This window comes from Pezoporus occidentalis, unplaced genomic scaffold, assembly GCF_034315485.1.
Source record: "Pezoporus occidentalis ecotype Australia unplaced genomic scaffold, CSIRO_AGI_Poc_V1 ctg4, whole genome shotgun sequence".
Taxonomy (NCBI): domain Eukaryota; kingdom Metazoa; phylum Chordata; class Aves; order Psittaciformes; family Psittacidae; genus Pezoporus; species Pezoporus occidentalis.
In genome coordinates this window covers 27324508-27346352 of record NW_026915724.1, presented here as the reverse complement: position 1 = coordinate 27346352, position 21845 = coordinate 27324508, and the positions used below count along the sequence as shown (strand labels likewise).

Below are 21845 nucleotides of genomic sequence, written 5' to 3'. Positions count from 1 at the left end.
CTTCATTAGAACTACATTTAAATTTTCATGTCTCAAAAATACTTTTTCCTTTTTTTTTTTTTATTACCTAGATGATAATTCATTATTATAACATCCTACTAATGATGGAGGATATGTCCTCTGTTTATCCATATCCCTTTGTTAACAATTCCTATGAAATGCTGCATTTCATCATTTTCATTATATTCAAAACCTACTTACATAAATTGAAGCTATGTAAGGCCCCAGAAGAGCAACCCTGCCTAACTGAAAGCTTGCAGTTGCAGCCACAGATGACACTATGCACACGACTCAATTACACTGAACAGCACCTCTTCCTCCTCAGTACACTGCTGGAAAACTTATTCTACAGGTTAGGGCAAACAAAGCATGTAAGGATGGTTTCAGAGGGTGTCCTGTGTGCCAGAGTTGATAAACAGTGAATTACTTTACCTGATAATATTTCATTCCTGATCTGTATTGTCTGTAATCCTCTCCTGGTAAATGTGAAGCTTTTCGACTCTCTAGACAATCTGTCTGCTGCTAAGACCTGCGAACTCACATTTTTCTTGACAATAGGCAAGCAAATCTCTGTGAGTAAAAGCATATATTCCCCCATCTTTCAGGTAGGGCTACAAACACTTTAGAAGGTCCACAGAACTTTCCAAGGCATTTTATTTTTAAAACCATTTAGGAGGTCTGGACTGGGGAGGGGGAGAGAGGGAGGGAGGGAAGAAGGGAGTAGAAGCAGTGGAACAACCAAGCAGAAAATAATAGCTTTTTGATGCGTATCAGCATTACAGAAGTATACAGATGCAAGATTATGGTGTGTATTAGGCTAAATTATGAATAAAAATGCTATCTTAAAGATATATTTGCTATAGAGCATTCTACTAAATAATTTTAAATTTTGCTAATATCTATAGTCACTACTATCATAGAGTGTATTTTTTCTTATTACTCAGTGGTTGAATTTTTTTTACTCATTCTCCTATTCTAAAATATATATCTTGCTATAGATAAGGCAAACAGAGCTAATAGATTCCAGTCTCAGAGCAGATTTTCAAATGATCTGTACGCGCAGCTTTGAAAATTGGGAAGCGAAATTACTGTCAGTACGCAGTGCCCTCTAGTGCTCAGCTCAGGGAAATGGTGGAAATAGTACACTGCTTTTTCAGACTAGATGTGTCTTGATGCTTAACGAAAGACGGAAAGAGAAGAAAAAATGATGGTGGCAACGACGACTTGCAAGAGTCTTCAATTCTACTTTTAGACACCACATCATTCCATTCTGAAACATATGCAAAAAAAGCAGCAGAAAAACACAGGCAATTAGGTCAGACTGTGTACCAGAAAACCATAATGGCAAAACACACCTGGTAACATGAGCCACCAGCCTGTAATGTCAAACCTCGTTTTTTCCTGTCCTTTAAGAAGCATTAATACAGAAGGAAGCACTGAAAACACAGAACCTAATGCTTTTTAGTACCAGTTTTCAGTTTTATTTAATTATGTATTTGTGAAAAATACAGATTTTTCTACAGCTATCCAAAATCTATTAAGATATTGCCTTATTATGTTCTAATAATCATTATTCTTGATAAATCTGATTAATCGATAGGTGACAGACACATTCTCACGCTCATGTTTATTATAACACAAAAAGGATTTTTTACCATGAAATAATAAATGGGACATGATAGTCTAAGGGAAAGTTAGCAGAAAAAAGCTTCAGGCACTGATCTGCATCAGCAGGGCAAGGCTACCTTCAGGGATGGGATAGGCAAGGCAAGGGCAAAGAGCCTGGTGGCTGAAACCAGGCATCTGGTAAAAGCATTGCTTGGGTTTTGTGGCTTATCAGAAGCTCTTCTTTAACCTCAGTTTGTTGTGAAACAGAGAAAACGGTTCAGGCACAGCTCTGGATCATTACTCAAATTAATGAGACAGACCCATAACTTAAAAATGCATAAATACACAAAAAGGCCATTTATTTCAAACTAATAAATCCATTCAAATTAAATCCTGGTAAGACTCTACTTACATGTCAGCTGCAAACTCCCTGACTGGGAAGGAAAAGGTGTTCTCAGGAACACATCACATCCTCATCTGTGCAGGGACCTCTTGAAATCAGCCTCATTTAGGGACTTCTTTAAACAAGATAAAGCAGAAGAGACAAGACCACTCCAGTTTTCAAAAAGTCTCACACAAACCATGCTCTTCCTTCTCCTCTGGTGAGAGAAGCTTATTTCTGGTTCAGCTGTATTTAGATCTACTTTGTTCAGCGACATCAGTGGTGAACTCTGAAGGGATTCAGCTCCAATAACCACACTTTCTGCCTTCATGCTGACGTGAGCAAAACAGCAAACAAATGGAAAATATACTCAGCTTTTCAAAGGGAGTTGAATCTTTCTGTCACAGGAAGGGAAAAAAAAAGTGAAAAAAAAACAAACAAACTAACCCAAATTAATTCATCCTGCACTGGGTGTGCAGAATTAAAAGGAAAAACTGAACAGCCTGCCTGAAAAGCTCTACCGAGTCCCTTTCTGCATGTTTTGCTGGTTCACACTGTTTCTCCTGTTATCTCTGCTTTAACTGCATATATTGCCCTGAATTGCTAACAAAAAGCAGTACCGAACTGTAAACTAGGCACTCATTTCATGAGAGAGAAGGGCTATAGAGCTATATAGGACATCCCAGAGTTATGCATGGCCTGTTTTGAAAAGCCCTGCTCTCAGTTACCACAGGCAGAATTTGTCACCATCATGCATTGGTAAGATCCATTACTGCCAGCAGAATTCAGGCACCTGCACATCTCCATTTAGACAAGCAGCTTTGGTATTCAAGTAAGGAGAAACCCAGGAGTCTTCCCATTGCTACACCCACAGCAGTCACCAGCACTTTGCAAACTGGGATTGATCTGAAGACTGCTGCTTCATGCAGAGAACAAGGTACTCTAGCCACAATCTTCCTAGAGGCCGTGTGAAATACCAGTAGCACAAAATCAGACACAACTCATAGTTGTTTTAGATAGTAAAGTTTTATTGAACAGATTAAATGCCTGTTTGAAAAAGTAAATTTCGCCATCATTCCTCACTTTGTTGTCACATTTATTACACATATGAACCAGTGTAGTGTCCTCAAAAAATGCAAATTCTACAGTGTCGTGTTGTATCAACCACTGAATAATTTAGAGTAAGAGTATGCATGAGGACTTATAATAAGGACAAGTTTATGAAACTTAATATTTATATTGCTGTTACAGGACAAAAAGGAAATGTCACAGTTATGATTGCTTAACTGCAATAGAAATTTCATTCAAGCAATATGTCTGGATGTGTTGATCTTTTTAAAATATTTATGCCAGATCCTACAAATATTTTACAATACTTTTTACAGTGACATATATTTTTAAAGATAAAAGTAATACTTTATATGAGTTAACGAACTTATAAAGTCTGGTATATCATAAGCCTCAAAACTGAAAAAGCATCCTGAAAGCACTTTATATACTTCACTTTCCTGAACGTATTTTTAGGTTTATTTAAATTTAAAGATGAGAAGTCTAGGTTTTCAAATATAGCTCATATGTTTGGTACATTGCATCATTCTTGCACATCCATGCATCTTTTCCCATCATCTTACAATTTTCATCATTAATTTGAGTGAAAATACAAGTCCACTCCTGTTACATTTATTATGAATAACTACTCTGTTGTGTAATTTTCCCTTATGCTACTTCTCTCTTTAGGAAGATGCTTAAAGAGGACGTTCCTCTTAGAGTTTAGTCTGGAGACTTCAGCAGCTGGATATGGTGAGTTTACCCAGCAAATTACCAAAAAAGCTGTAATACATTGCACAGTATGACAAAGATACTAAACTCTGAAAGACCATTCAGCTTATAATTAAAACTATAAAGTTTTAACTTATAAAGCTTTAACTTTTAAGTGCCAGTGTTAATTGATACAACTATTAATGAGGTATGGATGTCAATTTCTCCTGCAAAGACTTGAAGATGTTGGATGTATTAACAAATATTTGTTATCTTCTGAGGTGGATTTCATCAGCTACACAAATTTGCTAACTATGGATGCTGGCTTCCTTAAGAACTGAGCATTCTCAAAAAGGCATTGACAGCAACCCAGGAAATCATCAAGAGATCAGATGCAATCCCTATAATTCACAAGAAGTTAGGGAAAACTATCAAAGGCATCTCTGTATTCCCCTAACCATTAGAAATGTTGTCTGTACAATCTGTTTTTTCAATATGTGTTCACAATGAACGTAAAGAAACACAGACTTACAGACTCACAGAAAACACATTCATTTCACTGTCCTTTTCAAAACTCATATTCACTCCAGAGAGACAAAAGAAGACCACTGTAAAAGCACATTTTTTCACCCCTAACAGATCCTGCTAAGTAAGACAATCAAGCATGGGCCTTACAGATAACTTCTGTCTGAGGAAAATAAGACACACCTGATGATATTTCCTGACAAAACCCGACCGCATTTCTTTATTACAGTTAATGGACTGCCAGAAAAAGAGATGCCTATATTAATTGCAACTTTCACATTGGGAATGTATCTAAGTGACTGAGACTATGTAGAAGATACCAACAGATTCTTGCTAATACAATTTATTGAGTTACAGTCCCTGATTTTTACATCTGCTTCCCCATGAAAACTCCAGTCTTGTGCTGTGGAGTCGACTGAAGCAAATGATTTCTTGCATGCCCTAGCATGGGCCCAATTTGCATTTAAACTTAACACAGTGATAAGGTGATGATGTTTGTTTATTTCTGCTTTGTATTATAACAAAACAGAGTAGAACATTTTGGAAATTATTTTCGATCTGAAGCCAAACAAATTCAAAATCTGACAGGCAATTATTTTTAGGGAAAAGAGTAAACAAAGAAACAGGAATGTGTCATACTTTGTTACACATCTTTAAGGACAATAATTTGCAGTATAATATGTTACTTAAAATCTTTCTTTGACTAAACCATTTTTTGTTCCCACTACTAGCTTAACTCCTGCTGAACTGGCTACTTTGCACAGGCTACTTTTTATGTATGAACAGAAATTCAGTCAGATACAAAAAGTCTTCTGGAAGATGTGTTCAATAACCCAGCAATATTTCACGGAGTTCCAAATCAGAGCCGATTATATTCTGTATCAGCACAGTTGCGCAGGCATACAGTGGATTCCAGAGGGCTAGTACATGAGATGGAATCTTGACACTGTTCTAGATACTGACGTCTTCAAGCAGATACACTATATTTTTTATTTCACCCGTCACAGGAAAGAGTTAAGGTACATAAAAATGGAGATAAATCTTTCTTTCTTTCACATCAATGTATTAGAAGATAGTATAAGAATAAATACATTATTTATGTGACTGGCATTTCTCTGGGCTGAAATATACAACTTACTTTACGCTTTGAGTGAGGTTCATAAAACCAGATATTTCTATCATTTGTAAAACTAAGACTCTCTAAGCCCAAAAGTATAAACAGACTGGCCCGGGGTACCCTAAAAATGAGAGAGAATGATCATTATAATAGTGTTGAGCATGTCTGGTGTAGTCAGATTTTCACAAAAACCTCTGCCATGCCACTAAGCAGTCAGAAGCAAAATGTGCCATCTGCTGCTACCACTTTTTTCTCATTGTTTCCAAAAGCTAAGAGAAATCTAGCCAAAACGATGAATTGTCCAAACTTAAAAGAGTTTAAAAGTAACAAAAACCAGGCAGCCTGAGGCTGCAGAGTGTGTGTGCAGAAGAAGGGTCAGATAAGAAATACATATTCAGGCTTGGGTGGCTTCCCATCAATAAACCAAACCTGTTGCCACTTTGCCATGGGTGTGTCAAGAGTACAGCATCTTCAGACATCTTTAGCCTATGTAAACAGAAGAAATAATGTAAAGCAAACTTAAGAGATTATGCCTTATTAGGTACACTGATCTCAGCAAGATTACATTTCAGTGTGCATTTTGGTGAAATGGTTACCATACGGGCAGGGCTTAAGCGCTTTCTTCTCCAAATCTTGAAATTTGGAATGCCACCTTACAAAGCTTTGCTCAGAGGGATTTATTTTTTTTTAATATATGGATATATATATTTTTTAGCTAGGAAAAAAAAAACAAAACAGTTAAAAGAGAAATGTGGTATGAGAGAGGAAAAGAGTTATGACCAATTCAAAATCAGCCATCTTTAGACAACTGGATATTTTCTTTAAAGATACTCTTTTTCTTACCATAGAAAAAATTTTGATCAGGGGAATTCTTTAAGAGTTATAATTCTGGACTATTGCAGTTGGTGCTTGGTGTCAATATAGCTGTACTGGATAAAATCTCAGGGCTCTGTCTTTCCAAATAGAAATACAGACAATAATACAATTTGCTTTCTGCTTCCTTTTTCCTCAGCTGTGAAAACTACTTTTCCTTCAAACGTTATTGGTCAAATTCTGAAGTCAGCATGATTTCTAAGGTAGTGATAAACATAATTCAGTCCAGCGGGTTCCCACATAGGCAGCTCAGGCGGGTACTGTACGATAATTTTAGAAATTACTAAAAATGTGTGGGAAAAAAAGGTAAAATTAATGAGACTAGATCATTTGACACAAGATTAGTTCCATGTAGCAAAGATTTATGGGACTACCTGCTGTTACATTTCAAAGGGGCATCACTCAGGAGTTGCAGAAATGCTACTGCTGGTAGACAATCACCTGTGCTTTTGGCATATCACAGCATACTTCTTAACTGACTGCATTATAGCCCATGTACACATTCACATGAAGAAAGACTTGATTTCTGACAAGTGTTTTGATAAAGATTTTCACATGATAATGGTGAAAAAGTGTTTCCATCATTCCAGTTAACGGAAGCATCTTGGTTTAGACACTGGATCAGATAGCAGTTTGATTCATTCAAATGTCATTTTATCAATGATCTATCATTAACAATCTCCAAATCAATTTCAAGTCAATGCAGTGATTAAATGCACTCATTACATATTCTCTTTTTCCAGACAGAAATGTTATATCTTACTGCTAGAAATGTAGCTCCTTTCAGCATCTTCAGAAGCAACCTGGGGAGAAAATAATACAAGGCATCTTTTTCCTTCACAGTTTGCTTAGGTATTTTAGGTGTGATGCTCAAGTGTTACTTATGACTGAGAATTTTTTCTATGTGTAGTGTTACGTACCACCACTGTCTGAACCCAGGACAGAGGTATAATTTAAATAACAATGGACCCAGAAGAAGAACAACACACCCAGTCAGTTGCCAGCACCTATAATAAATGCTCGGAGCAATGCAGAGATATTCCAGCCACTCCAGCCAATGAGCTGGCTTCATTTGGAGCTCAGCCCAGATGCCTCTGTACAAACACCGGTAGCATGGGGAACAAACAAGAGAAATTCGAGATGTTTGCATGTCTATGGGGATATGATATAATAGGCATTGCAGAAATATGGTGAGATGGCTCCTATGACGGGAGTGTTGCAATGGAAGGTTACAGGCTCTTTAGAAAAGACAGACCCGGCAGGCAGGGAGGGGGAGTTGCCCTTTATGTTAGGGATAGGCTGGAGAGTATGGAACTCTGTACTGCAGGACAAGGGGTAACGGGTGAAAACTTAAACAGGGGAAGTTTAGATTGGATATAAGGAGGAAATTCTTTCCTGTTAGGGTGGTGAGGCACTGGAATGGGTTGCCAAGGGAGGTTGTGAATGCTCCGTCCCTGGCAGTGTTCAAGACCAGGTTGGATGAAGCCTTGGGCGAGATGGTTTAGTCTGAGGTGTCCCTGCCCATTGCAGGGGGTTTGGAACTTGATGATCTTAAGGACCTTTCCAAACCTAACTGTTCTATGATTCTATGATCTTTGTTGGTGACATGGACAGTGGGATTGGGTGCGCCCTCAGCAAGTTTGCAGATGACACCAAGCTGTGTGGTTCGGTTGATACACTGGAGGGAAGGAATGCCATCCAGAGGGACCTTGACACGCTTGTGAGGTGGGCTGATGCCAACCTCATGAAGTTTAACCATGCCAAGTGCAAGGTCCTACACCTGGGCCAGAGCAATCCCAGGCACAGCTACAAGCTGGGCAGAGAAGAGATTCAGAGCAGCCCTGCGGAGAAGGACTTGGGGGTGTTGGTTGATGAGAAAATGAACATGAGCAGGCAGTGTGCACTTGAAGCCCAGAAAGCCAACCGTATCCTGGGCTGCATCAAAAGGAGCATGACCAGCAGGTCCAAGGAGGTGATCCTGCCCCTTTACTCTGCTCTTGTGAGACCTCACTTGCAGTATAGTGTACAGTTTGGTGTCCTCAACATAAAAAGGACATGGAAGTGTTGGAACAAGTCCAGAGAAGGGCAACGAGGATGATCAGGGGGCTGGAGAACCTCCTATATGAAGATAGGCTGAGAAAGCTGGGGCTGTTGAGCCTGGAGAAAAGAAGGCTGCATGGAGACCTCATAGCAGCCTTCCAGTATCTGAAGGGGGCCTATAGGGATGCTGGGGAGGACTCTTCATTAGAGACTGCAGTGATAGGACAAGGGGTAACAGGTTAAAACTTAAACAGGGGAAGTTTAGATTGGATATAAGGAAGAAATTCTTTCCTGTTAGGGTGGTGAGGCACTGGAATGGGTTGCCAAGGGAGGTTGTGAATGCTCCATCCCTGGCAGTGTTCAAGGCCAGGTTGGACGAAGCCTTGGGTGGCATGATTTAGTGTGAGTATCCCTGCCCATGGCAGGGGGTTTGGAACTAGATGATCTTAAGGTCCTTTCTAACCCTAACTATTCTATGATTCTATGATTCTAAGGATGATTTCAAACTGGGCCCTGAGCAGCAACAAGCTCTTAAACAAATTAAAAGAGAGATAGTTCCTGCAGTAACACTTGTACCAGTCCAAACTGGGCCAGATGTAAAAAATGTGCTCTACACCACAGCTGGGGAGAACAGTCCTACCTGGAGCCACTGGCAGAAAGCTCCAGGGGAGACTTGAGGTTGACCCCTCGGCTTTTGGAGTCGGGGATGCAAAGGATCTGTGGCCAGCTATACCCCAACTGAGAAAGAGATACTGGCAGCCTATGAAGGGGTTCGAGCTGCTTCGGAAGTGATTGGCACTGAAGCACAGCTCCTCCTGGCACCCCGGTTGTCTGTGCTGGGCTGGATGTTCAAAGGGAGGGTCTCCTCTACACATCATGCAACTGATGCTGCATGGAGTAAATGGGCTGCACTAATTACACAACAAGCTCAAACAGGAAATCCCAATTGTCCAGGCATTCTGGAAGTCAGCATGGACTGGCCAGAGGGCTAAGATTTTGGAATGTCACCAGAGGAGGAGGTGATGCGTGCTGAAGAGGCCCCACCATATAATAAACTGTCAGAAAGTGAAAAGCAGTATGCCTTGTTTACTGATGGCTCTTGCCGTATTGTGGGAAAGCATTGGAGATGGAAGGCAGCTGTATGGAGTCCTGGACAACAAGTTGCAGAAACTGCTGAAGGAGAAGGTGAATCAAGTCAGTTTGCCAAGGTGAAAGCCATCCAGCTGGCCCTGGACATTGCTGAACGAGAAAAGTGGCCAGTACTTTATCTCTATACTGACTCATGGATGGTGGCAAATGCCCTGTGGGGGTGGTTGAAGCAATGGAAGCAGAGCAACTAGCAACACAGAGGTAAACCCATCTGGGCTGCTGCACTGTGGAAAGATATCACTGCCCGGGTGCAGAGCCTGGTGGTGAAGGTACGTCATGTAGATGCCCATGTACCCAACAGTCGGGCCACTGAGGAACACCAGAACAACCAACAAGTGGATAAAGCGGCTAAGATTGAAGTGGCTCAGACGGACTTAGATTGGCAACATAAAGGTGAATTATTTTTGGCCCGGTGGGCCCATGACACTTCAGGCCATCAGGGCAGAGATGCAACATACAGATGGGCCCATGATCGAGGGGTGGACTTAACAATGGACACTATTGCCCAGGTTATTCATGAGTGTGAAACATGTGCTGCAATTAAACAAGCCAAGCGGTTAAAGCCTCTTTGGTATGGAGGACGATGGTTGAAGTATAAATATGGGGAGGCCTGGCAGATTGACTATATCACACTGCCACCAACCCACCAAGGCAAGCACCTTGTGCTTACCATGGTGGAAGCAACCACAGGATGGCTGGAAACACATGCTGTGCCCCATGCCACTGCCCGGAACACTATCCTGGGCCTTGAGAAACAGATTTTGTGGTGACACGGCACCCCAGAGAGAATTGAGTCAGACAATGGGACTCATTTCCGGAATAACCTTACAGACACTTGGGCCAAAGAGCATGGCATTGAGTGGGTGTATCGCATCCCCTACCATGCACCAGCCTCTGGGAAAATCGAACGGTACAATGGGCTGTTAAAAACTACACTGAGAGCAATGGGTGGGGGAACTTTCAAGCATTGGGATACACACTTACCAAAGGCCACCTGGTTGGTCAACACCAGAGGATCTGCCAACAGTTGGCCCAGCCCAGTCAGAACTTTTACATATTGTAGAATGGGACAAAGTTCCTGTGGTGCACATAATTTGCTGGGGAAGACAGTCTGGGTTATTCCTGCTTCAGGTAAAGGCAAACCCACTCGTGGGATTGCTTTTGCTCAGGGACCCAGGTATACTTGGTGGGTAATGTGGGAAGATGGGGAAGTCTGATATGTACCTCAAGGGGATTTGATTTTAGGGGAAAACAGCCAGTGAACTCAATTGTATGCTGTTGCCTGCTATGTAGCACTCCTATAGCCCATCAACTAGATGCCTTCAGGTCACCAGTGATTGGTCCTGACTTCTTTCCGACCATCATCCCAACAGAGAATGAACTTTGACAAAACCAGACGAGCTCAGGAGTGACCAGAGGAGTTCCACAGTGTCATCAGCAGGCAACAATCCAGCACTGCACGCAGCCTCTCCTGCTCTGAAAGACTGTTACTAGAGATAGAACCCGACATCATGGACCGGATGAACTCATCACCTTTATAGGGACTGGTCCATGCACTAAGGAATGATATCTCTCTCTTTGTGGGTGGGTGGATGTGTATATACATATATATATATATATGAGACAAGAGTGATGGTATATTGAAAAATATGGGTTCTGAGCATGACGTGAATGGTATGGAATAAGGGGTGGATACTGTCCTGGGTTCAGCAGTAGCAGTCATTTTTCTCCTTCTTAGTAGCTGGTGCAGTGCTGTGGTTTTGACTTTTGGCCTGGGAACAGTGCTGATAACACCAATGGTTTTAGTTGCTGCTCAGTAATGTTTACTCTGACCAAGGACTTTCTGAGTCTCATGCTCTGCCAGGGAGGAGGGGAAGCCGGGAGGAAGCAGAGACAGGACACGTGACCCAAACTAACCAAAGAGGTATTCCATACCACAGCACATCATGCCCGGTATAGAAACTGGGGGCAGTTACCCAGAAGGGCTAGGTCGCTGCTCAGGTCGGGTTGGGTATTGGTCAGCGGGTGGTGAGTGGTTCTATTCTCTCCCCTTGTTATTTCCCTTATCATTATTATTATCAGTGGTAGCAGTAGTGATTTGTGTTATACCTTAGTTACTGGACTGTTCTTATCTCAACCCATGGGAGTTACATTCTTTCAATTCTCCCCATCCCTCCAGGAGCAGGGCAAGGAAGGGGGGGAGTGAGTGAGCGGCTGCTTGGTTCTGAGTTACTGGCTGACCTCAAACCATGACAACCTTATTTGCTGACAATTTGAACATTCACAGTGATGATTCAGACATTCATCTGAGCTTCCTTCAGGAGGCAGAAAATCACAGGCGAGCACAGTTGCACAGAAGAGGGTTGCAAAAGCATCAGCCTGCAAAGGTGAGTCTCTGCCTGTCACACTTGTAGCAGCATATAATGGCACAGAGGTAATGGTGCTTAAAGTCATTTTGAGCTCTACAGCTAATGGGATTTGTCATAATACATTTCATCAGAAATTTCAGAATGTGATGCTGTTGTATTGACTGCATTTTAACCACTAAGGCCAAACAAAGTAATGACTACAATACCACTGGTGAACCAGTTTCAACCAGCTGATCACAGGAAGCAAATTTCAGCATTTATTGGACATAATCCCGCTAGTTATTTTTAGCCATTCATTCCACACTCACTATGCTACAAAGTCTGAAGTGTGCATTTCTTATTTTCAACAGACTGAAGATGTATGTTTGTGTATTTGGTTTGTGTGGCAAGGTATTGGTAGTGGCAGGGGGTGTGCTACAAGAGTGGCTCCTCTGTGAAGCTGCCAGCAGCTTCCCCCACGTTCGATATAGCCAACGCCATTTGATTCCACTAGCAAAGGCTGAACCCATCAGCGATGGTGGTAGTGTCTCTGGGATAACAGATTTAAGAAGGGGCAGAAAAGCACTACTATGAAACAGAACCCAGGAGAGGGTGAGTATATGTGAGAAAAAGGGCACTGCAGACACCAAGGTCAGCGCAGAAAGAGGGCAAGAGGTGCTCCAAGTACCAGAGCAGAGATTTCCCTGCAGCCTGTGGTGGCAGGCTCCTGTGGCCCTGTGCAAGGGAAGCCTATGCTGGAGCAGGTTTGCTGGCAGGACTTTGTGACCCAGTGGGGACCCACACTGTAACAGTCTGTTGCTGAAGGGCTGCACCCTATGGAAGGGACCCGCACTTGCACAGTTCATGAAGAGCTGCAGCCCGTGGGAAGGAGTCATGTTGGAGAAGTTCACATTGGAGAAGTTCATGGATGACTGTCTCCTGTGGCAGGGACTCCACGCTAGAGCAGGGGAAGGGTGTGAGAAGTCTTCCCCCTTAGGAAGAAGGAATAGCAGAGACAACATGTGATGAATTGACCAGAACCACCATTCCCTGTCCTGCTGCACCACTGAGAGGGGAGGAGGTAGAGAAAATTAAGAGACAAGCCCAGGAAGAAGGGAGGCATGGTGTTTTTAATTTTGCTTTATTTCTTATTATCCTTCTCTGATTTGATTGGTAATAAATTAAACTAATTTCTCCCAGCCACGCCTGTTTTGCCATGGTTGTAACTGGTGAATAACCTCTCCCTGTGCTTATCTAAACCCACAAGCCTTTCGTTATATTTTCTCTTCCCTGTTCAATTGCGTAGGAGAAGTGATAGAGCAGCTTTGGTGGGCACCTAGTGTCCAGCCAGGATCAACTCACCACAGTAAGTCAAATATTCACTGAGGTACTAATTCACTATGGTTTTTAAACCACTGGATTTCTTCATGACTCACCCATTTTATTTCCTGTTAATTTTGATTATTCAATTCATATTATATTATTTTTAATACACTGGAAGAATACCAGAGGTTTTTTATGAATTGCCTGTTTTCTCAGGCATTGTAGCACTTCTGTGAGGAAAAACTGTGATGAGCAAATAAAAATACTCATACCACTAAGCCTGAAGTTTTATACCTCTCACAGAGTTCCAAAATCATTTTCGGTGTACAGTGAGAAGCATTTACAATGAAATGAGAGAATTTAAAAACACAGTCTATAAAATAGGTCTCCTTCATTAAACAACATAAAGGACCTAAAATACAAAACAATTTTGAGAGCTCAGACTCCTGTTATGAAAGAGGCATGACAGCATGAGGAAAGAGAGACTGCCTGAAACACAGAAACATGTAACCTGTCCTATAGAACAGGTGAAGGGACATTGATTTTCACTTCCATGTGACCTAACTTATATGCAGTCCGAGACTGGCACCACTACTTAAGCACTACCAAAACATAACAGTAGTTTTATCATAAAATCATATCTGTCTGGCTGCAGGCTACACTATTAAAGGAAATAAGAGGTGGTAGAAAAATAGATACTTCTCAATCATATATCCATTTTTACTTCTTAAAAACAACAGTTCTTTTCCAACAATTTGGAAAGATTTTTTGTTTCATTTTCAGATTGCTTTAACTGAGTGTCACTTCGTTTTGTAAAAAAAAACATTGAAGGACAAATGCCAGTTTCCATCTTGCTCCCATCACATGCATTAGTACAAGCAAAATTCAATTCCTTTATAGCTCAGAATATGTGGATCACTGAAAAATACTTAAAATGTCTGCATCACCAAACTGTATAACTGGAAGTTAACAATCCAGTGAGCAAGGGATTTTCCACTAACAGCTTTTACCTGCAATGTCTGATTAACATTTTTGAGAAATCTATGCAATAAAGTTAGCTATTCTAAACAACTGAAATTGTTATGTGCCTGATATCCGAGACGTATCTAAACTTTTTTAGTGTACAATGAGCAGTTACCTCTATTTTTTTTTCAATTACAGCGCTTCCTTTAATCTATTTTCTCTAGCACTAAGATATGCTGTCTGTTCTGTAATTGCTTCAAATCAATTAATTTGGCAAATCCTTGTTTTCATATGACTATCTAAAATTCTGATAGGAAATACTGTATTTTGGCACCATAAAAATCATGTGTTCCTAAGATTAAGCAAATGTTACGAGATAGCTTTAGTGCAACCATAGCTTTAATGCTCACCGCCCCACTTGAGCAGAAGCAAAAGGACTGTTATGTCTAAGTTCTCTTCTAAGATATACAGTTTTTCATTTAAGAAAACTTATTTCTTCTATCCCAAGTTTAAAAAGATGTGTGTTGGTTAGATACCAGAATTTTATGAACATGAAGTAGAAGAAAAAAAAAAGTATAAGAAGAAAGAATGTGGTAAGGTAGAAGAGATACTTTAGATGAAGGAATAGACAGATGTCGAACAGTACCCTTGGTTTTTTAATTATGCAACGATACAGATGAGGGCATATTCAAGATAAGGCTGGACAGAGCTCTGAGCAACCTCACCTAGTTGAGGGTGTCCCTGCTTATTGCCTGAGGATTAGCCTAGATGATTTTTAATGGTCCATTCCAACCCAAACCGTTTTATAATTCTATGATTCTATATAAAATTGTATGATTGATAAACAATAATGTGGACCAACCCCATTGCAAATCTGATAAAGAAGGAGGGTATTACCTTACCTAGGTCAGAAATGAAAGTCAGTATTTTAGGTTAGTCAATGTTTTAGGTTACCCAAAGAAGTGGCTAATGCTCCACCCCTGGCAGCGTTCAAAGACAGGTTAGGTGGAGCCCTGGGTGACATTTTCTAGGATGAAGTGTCCCTGCCCATGGCAGAGGGGTTGGAACTAGGTGATCTTAAGGTCCTTTCGAACCCTAACTGTTCTGTGATTCTGTGATTTTCTCCTCTTTGATGCTTTCTACTCTGTTGTATTCGTGGCCTTTTCTTTTGTAATTCATATTTCTAACAGACCAGAGTTCAAGCAATTAAAACTATTAAAATAAGTCTTGTGGGTCAGGTTCCCTGTAAATGTTTAATGTTTTTCCCAAACCTCTTTTTTCCTGTGATGCTCTAGGCCATTCGTAGACCCATCATTAGTGAACTTCCTGAGTGATAACCATAAAGTATTCTTCTCCATTTTGAGACTTTATTAATATCTTGAGAGAAGAATAGAGCCTTTAGTTAATCGGTTGTGTTTTGGTTTTGGGAGAGAGGAACTAATGAAAAAATGCTAAGGTCTGGTGCAAGATTTTTTGTAGAAACCAAACAGCAGAGGAGCAAAGGGCAGGAGGGGTTGTCATCTGTAGCACTGACACATGACAGATTGACATTACACATATACTTGATACTTCAGGCCTGATTGATAGGCTTCTTTGCTTACTGCTATATGTTCAAAGGGGACACAGATGGGTTTCAGCTGGGATATGTGACAATCACTAAGTGGTCTCAACTCTCAGTTATTAAAGTGTCCCAAATAATACTGGTGTCATCTCACTGCTGTTTATAATCAGTCTTTTTCAGCATTAAACCAACCAGATTAATTTTTTAATAAGACAACCAACCTGGAAAAGAGATTGGCTAATGTAAATAACTTTATAATGCTATTCAGGTCAGAACCACCTCAAATTGAAGGCAATAGATACTCACCCTTTCCTTTCTCTTTTATTGCACCAGTGGGAGAATTTCAGTTATACCAAGAAACCAATCCTTTATTTCAGAAAAGAAATGCTGATAACAGTGGAAGCATAGCCTCCTGCTGCTAGCACTATGGGGAAATCAAGGATTTGCTGGAGGAAAGGAAGCATGCTTTAAAAATGCAGAGTTCAGGAGACTGAAGTTTCCAGTTTATTTCCTTGTGAAACTACAGAAAAACTGAAGTTGTAAGAGATCACTTCAACAAAAACACCCTACAAAGCAGAAGAGGCCACCTCCTGGAAGTGTCATTTCTTTTCTCATGTCTATACAGCACAAGAACCATGTGTATTTTAGCATTATCCTAGCATTGCTTCTTGAAAACAGCTTCTTTTCTCCTTGGACCCACATAGATCTGCATAAGTTCCTGAACTTAAGTCTGCACAGAATTAGGTATTTGTTAACCCCCATTACTGCTGCTGGCACTATTAATGGCATATTTCCATTAGTGACTGTTGTGCTTCCTTCCATGAGCTTACATTCACAATTAAACTGGAAATATCCATTAATTTTTCACAAGGAACTAAAAATGATAATTGGATTTTATTAAAATAAATCAGTGACAGCTTTTAATGCAAATGCATGGGTAACATCAAAGACACTGAAGAGCTGCTGAAAGAAATAATAATAAAACAGTGGATCAGTCTCACAAGATTCAGCTGGCAACTTTTCCCCAGCCAGAGGGCCTGTTCTATTAAAACACGGCAAGTACTTAGCAGAAAAAGAATAAAGAGAATTTTCAAGAAGTGATTGCCAGATCAATACCACAAGAAGTTACTGAGTTTGATAAAGAAATGAGACATCAAGTGTGGAGGGATTACACAGTTCACTGTCCTCTGTAATTATCAGAGAGGACAAAACATGCTACAGGGGGATACAAACCAGGGTAGCTTGCAGGCAGAGGAGTGCTGCGGTTGCAGTTTAACGTTCAGATCCTCACGTTATACCCAGAGTAAGATATCCTAATATCCCACATGATGAACAGAAAAGTCTACAAAATAATGAAAGGAAGGATAAAGGAGATAAAATATCAGAAAGCTGCAGGTAAAGACCAAGCCCCCAGAGAGATGTTAAACATTTCTGATGATGAGCTTATCATACAAGACTCACGAGTATAAGCCAATGCCAGCTGACATTTACTGGTATTTACATGCTTTACTGAGCTTTCTGATCTCAGACTCCAAAATCTAATTCTTTGCACACTTTGTGTCTTTCATCTTTTCTTATTTTTCTATTTCTCTTTTCTAGTGATTCCCATTCTACCCAGTAACTAATCCATTTTATAAACCTGCATAAAGTATAGATAGGTACTTAAAGAAGAATAAAAGAGAAAACAAAATAAAAAAGACGTGGATATTGTGCACTTTGATTTCAGAAAGGCTTTTGACATTACCTCTCATAAGATTCCTGTAAAGAAGTTGATGGTGCATGCTCAGGACCACCAAAGGCTGCCACTTTTAGAAAGCCAGATGAATGGTCAGGTTCAGAGAGAAGGTGTTTGGTAATCAGTGGCACAAATTCTAGTTGGAGCGAAGTAACCAGCAGTGTGCCCCATGAGTCAGTACTGGGTCCAGTCCTATTCAATTAATGATATAAAGGGTGGGGGAGAGTTTATCCTCAGCAAAAACACAAGGGATAAAAACATCAGGACTAGCAAGCTTTACAAGTTCAGATTAGGGACAGTGAGGAGGACTGAAAACTAGCTGAATTGTTTGTCTTAAAGGGTTGGGATCACAAGCACAAAATCTACCTGGAGGCCAGTTACTAGTGGTGTACCCTGGGGATCAATACTGAGCCAATAACTGATTCACAAATTACCTGAATGATGGGGCAGAATGTACCCTCAGCAACTGCGCAGATGACACAAAACTAGGAGGAGTGGCTGATGTACCCATAAGTAATGTTGCCATTCAGAGGGACCTCAACATGGTGATGAAATGGGGTGACAGGAAACTCATGAAGTCCAACAAAGGGAAACATCGAGTCCTGCACCTGGTTAGGAGTAACCTCATACACCAGGACAGGTTGGGTGCTGACCAGCAGCAGTGGGTCCTTCCTGATCATGCGCTGACCACCAGTCAGTGTTGCACACTTTCAACAAAGAAGGCAAGAAATGTCCTTAGCTCCAGTAGGAATAATATTCCCAGCAGATCAAGGGAGGTAACCTTCCTCTCTACTCAGCTCTGACAAGACAGCATCGGGAGTGCTGAATCCAGTTCTAGGCTCCCCAGTCCAAGACAGACATGGACATATTGGAGAGAGTCTAGTGAAGTGCCACAAAAATTATTAAGAGAAGGCCCCAGTGTTCTTACCTGTATGTGTATATATAAATGTGTGCACATATATATATAAAAAGTGTGTGTGTGTGTATATATATATGTGATGGGAGGGAATGAAGAAGAGGAATTCAGACTCTTCTTGGGTGTGCCCAGTGACAGGACAATGGCCATAAATACATACAGAAAATTCCTTTTAGACATAACAAAAAGCTTTTTCACCATGAGGGTTTTGGAGCATTGGCACACCTTAGTCAGAAAGGTTGTGAAGTCTTCATCCTTGGAGATATTCAAAACCCAAAACCCAGGCAAAGCCCTTAGTAAATACCTTTAGTTAATCCTGCTTTGAGCAAAAACGTTGGACTAGACCATACCCAAAGTCTCTTCCAACCTCAGTGATTCTGTGACTCAAAAGATAAACACTGCACACTGATTTTCAGAACTAGGAAATTTTCATGTGATGTAAAGCACAAAGAGATGAAGGTGACTTCCACATTGCTCTTACTTACATAATACTCATAAACATTTGCTTTGATAAACTATTTTAAAACTCAGGATTACCTATTTATACTGTGTTGCAACTACTCTTGTTTTAGCCCATCAATACTGTTTTTCAATTTTCAGTTTGTTTGGAACTTCAAAAGCAGAGAACATTCTGCTTATTTCAGACCTGCTCAGATAAGTATATATCACTATTACCAGGGAACTCTATGAAAATAAAGAAATAGTCCTGTGGCTAAAAAGAGATTGTATGTTTTTTCCAACAAACACCCTTATAAGCTTGCCCTGCAGTTAAACTGCTATAGCAAACAGTAATAGTCTATTCACATCTATTATAAAAGGAGTATCACCTGCGGTTTTATTGACTGTCAGAAAACAGGTCTTATTTTGTGAAACAATAAAAATCAAATATAGTGTAAAATCTCCCAAGGTTGTAGCCTGTAACCTTGTAACATCAGAAATGACAGTAGTCAGCTTTTCTTTTTTTTTTTTTTGCCTTTTTTATTTCATACTCCAAAAAAAATAGGGATTATATTCCAGAGCAGGGAGTGTTGCACCCGTCAACATACTATCATCCAGAGATACAGCAAAGGTATCAGAAAATGCCTTCAATTTGTGTCTTTTCTGGATAAAAAGTCATGAGATACTTTTCAGAGGTAAAGGATCTGTTAGGAGGGCAGTGACTTTCAGCTGTGCCTCACAGCATGTCTGCTGCAGGAAATACAAGAATAAACTCTGTGGTCTTAGAAAAGAGGCAGCTTCTTCCAGCCAGGTCCTTTTCCTCAGCACTTGGAAAAGGAGTTGTCCATGGACTATGTGGGATAATGCATATATTAGGTACCTATATCCAGTTTCAGCGACTGCATCATTCTTCAGTTTTTGGGCAGAGGCAAAACTCACACTGAGATCATGCTCTTCAGGAACGTTTTCCACCAATGTCTTCATTAAGACAACTTTAAAAATGTGCTACCCACCTTTGCCTTCAAACTCCAGTTTTCACTGAAGGGAAATTCATGTGGATAGGCTGCATAGAGATGGGCCTTTCTATCAGTCTTTCTAGGTATCCTTACTCAGTTGCCTGATGTGAATATCTGAAAGTCTTTTTCAATGTTTAAAGAGAAGAAATCATAGAATAAATCTTAGGCTGCGCCAATACACAAGCATGTGAACCAGAATATATTTGTCAGCTTTTTTTGTTGAAGATATTTTCACCTGAGAAACAAAGGATGCTGAAAGATTTTCAAAAATAGCCTGTACTCAGACATCTAAGTGGCCTAATATTTCACACTAAGTACTTGGTAGCTCCATTCATTTCAACTCTCAACTTTACATGCATGCTGAAGTTACATAAAAGCTCCCTAAAATTCTGAAGTAAACAACACGCAGTAAGGCACATTAGTAGATCATTTTCTGGTATCATACGTAGCCATGCTTCAAGGACCTTTTGAAAATAGGAAATTGCATGCATCATGTAAGAAAGAAAGTTACATTAGAAAAAAATGGGTTGTATTTACTTTGCTGATCTACTGCTTTGTGTTTTTAAAGAGACTGAGAATCTTATCAGTAAAGGAAGGATTACTTAAAAAAGGAATGCCAACTCAGAATCAAATATTTAACAAATAGCTAACTTGATTTGTTAACAAATAATGTACCTGAAGTTAGACTAACACTGACATTTGGAATAGGCTTCACAGACTTCACACTGCTGATTGGAAGATAAGAATTTGTACATGAAAACATACACACAAAACATTCCTAGGCTTCACCAAACACAGGTGAAGGAACAACAGGGGAATAAAAATTCAGACTCTCCATATGCTTTCCTTCAGTGTCCATTCTGGAACAGGAATAAGCCTACTTTTCCCTCATTCAATACAGTGTTGGACTCAGAACATTTTAAGATGCAGTAGAAGTTTGACTCTGAATTAGTTTAAATATGGGTTGATGATTTAAACACGTAGTCAAGGTCACTTAGCTAGTCCAAAAATGCCCATCAGGAGCTCTTGTGTGCTTTTCAGAACAGGCATGTTCCACTGCAGGCCTCCTGTCAAGCCCCAGTAAGAGCTGCAAGGGACCTTGGCCAGGAAACCAAATGAACATAACTTGAAGACACATTCACTTGATTCAAGCTGTGGGTAAAGAAGGCTATTCAGTTTCAGGTCTGTCCAATTATCAGTTTGGGTATTCTTTTTCAGCCCAGTATGAGTTCAGATTTGAGTCTCAGTCAAGTAAATAGCTGCCTCAAAGAGCAGCAGAACAAGGTATCTTCATTAAAACTTAGCTAGATAGTTTGAGTGCTTGGCAAGAAAAAAAATGAAAGCAGGGAAAGTAAATGAGGAGCTCAGTCTAAGAGCTCACTTTCATCTAGCCAATGTAATGTAAATCTTTTCTATTGTGCACTTTAAGATGTAAATTGGATTCAAGTTGATGTCCACCTGTCTTGAACCAGCAGGGATATCTTCCTGCCTCTATCAAAGCATCTTTCTGCCAATTATTGCTTGCTGTGACAGTTGGAGATTTTTCATGTATGTGCAGACAAACTCATTAATATTAGCTCTTTCACCTTCTGATTCCAAGAAAAAATGTAATTTTGGAAACTATCAGGACTCAAGTGATCTGTATCATCTAATTGCAACCTAAAAGATCTAGATGATTATGAGAAAGAAGGCTTATTTTCTTGGTATTTTCTATTTTTAAAAATGTGCTATTTTTAACAGGAGAAACAATTATGTTAATACAGAAAGATACTTTTATTGTTTACTCACTGGAAACAGACAGATAGCTCACTATTCATTAAAGCAGATTTTATTTAATAGCAGCAAGCTGAGACTTCCTGATTCATTTAAGTAAGTTCTCTGCCACTCCACAGAAAAATAGACATTCATTAGAAAAACTTTACAGAGCTCACATACTAGAATTCATTGCATCATTAAAAAAAGTTCAGATCAAGTTGCTGCAATCTCTGAGTTGTTTAAAAACCCAAACTTTCATTTCAGTGATCACAAAACAAATGATAAAACTACCATTTGTTTAACAGTGAGAAGGAAAAAAAGGAAACCTTTTTCTTTTT

General features: G+C 40.1%; 1 long non-coding RNA gene across 1 annotated transcript; it reads right to left on the bottom strand.

Moving 5' to 3' along the window:
* Positions 1 to 1196: 1196 nt before the first annotated feature.
* On the bottom strand, positions 1197 to 20533 carry LOC134171168 (uncharacterized). Its single transcript, XR_009967528.1, has 3 exons — positions 19750 to 20533; positions 2021 to 2322; positions 1197 to 1270 (listed from the first exon to the last, which is right to left on the bottom strand). It is a non-coding gene; the product is annotated as an uncharacterized LOC134171168 (long non-coding RNA).
* Between the last annotated feature and the right edge of the window lie 1312 nt (positions 20534 to 21845).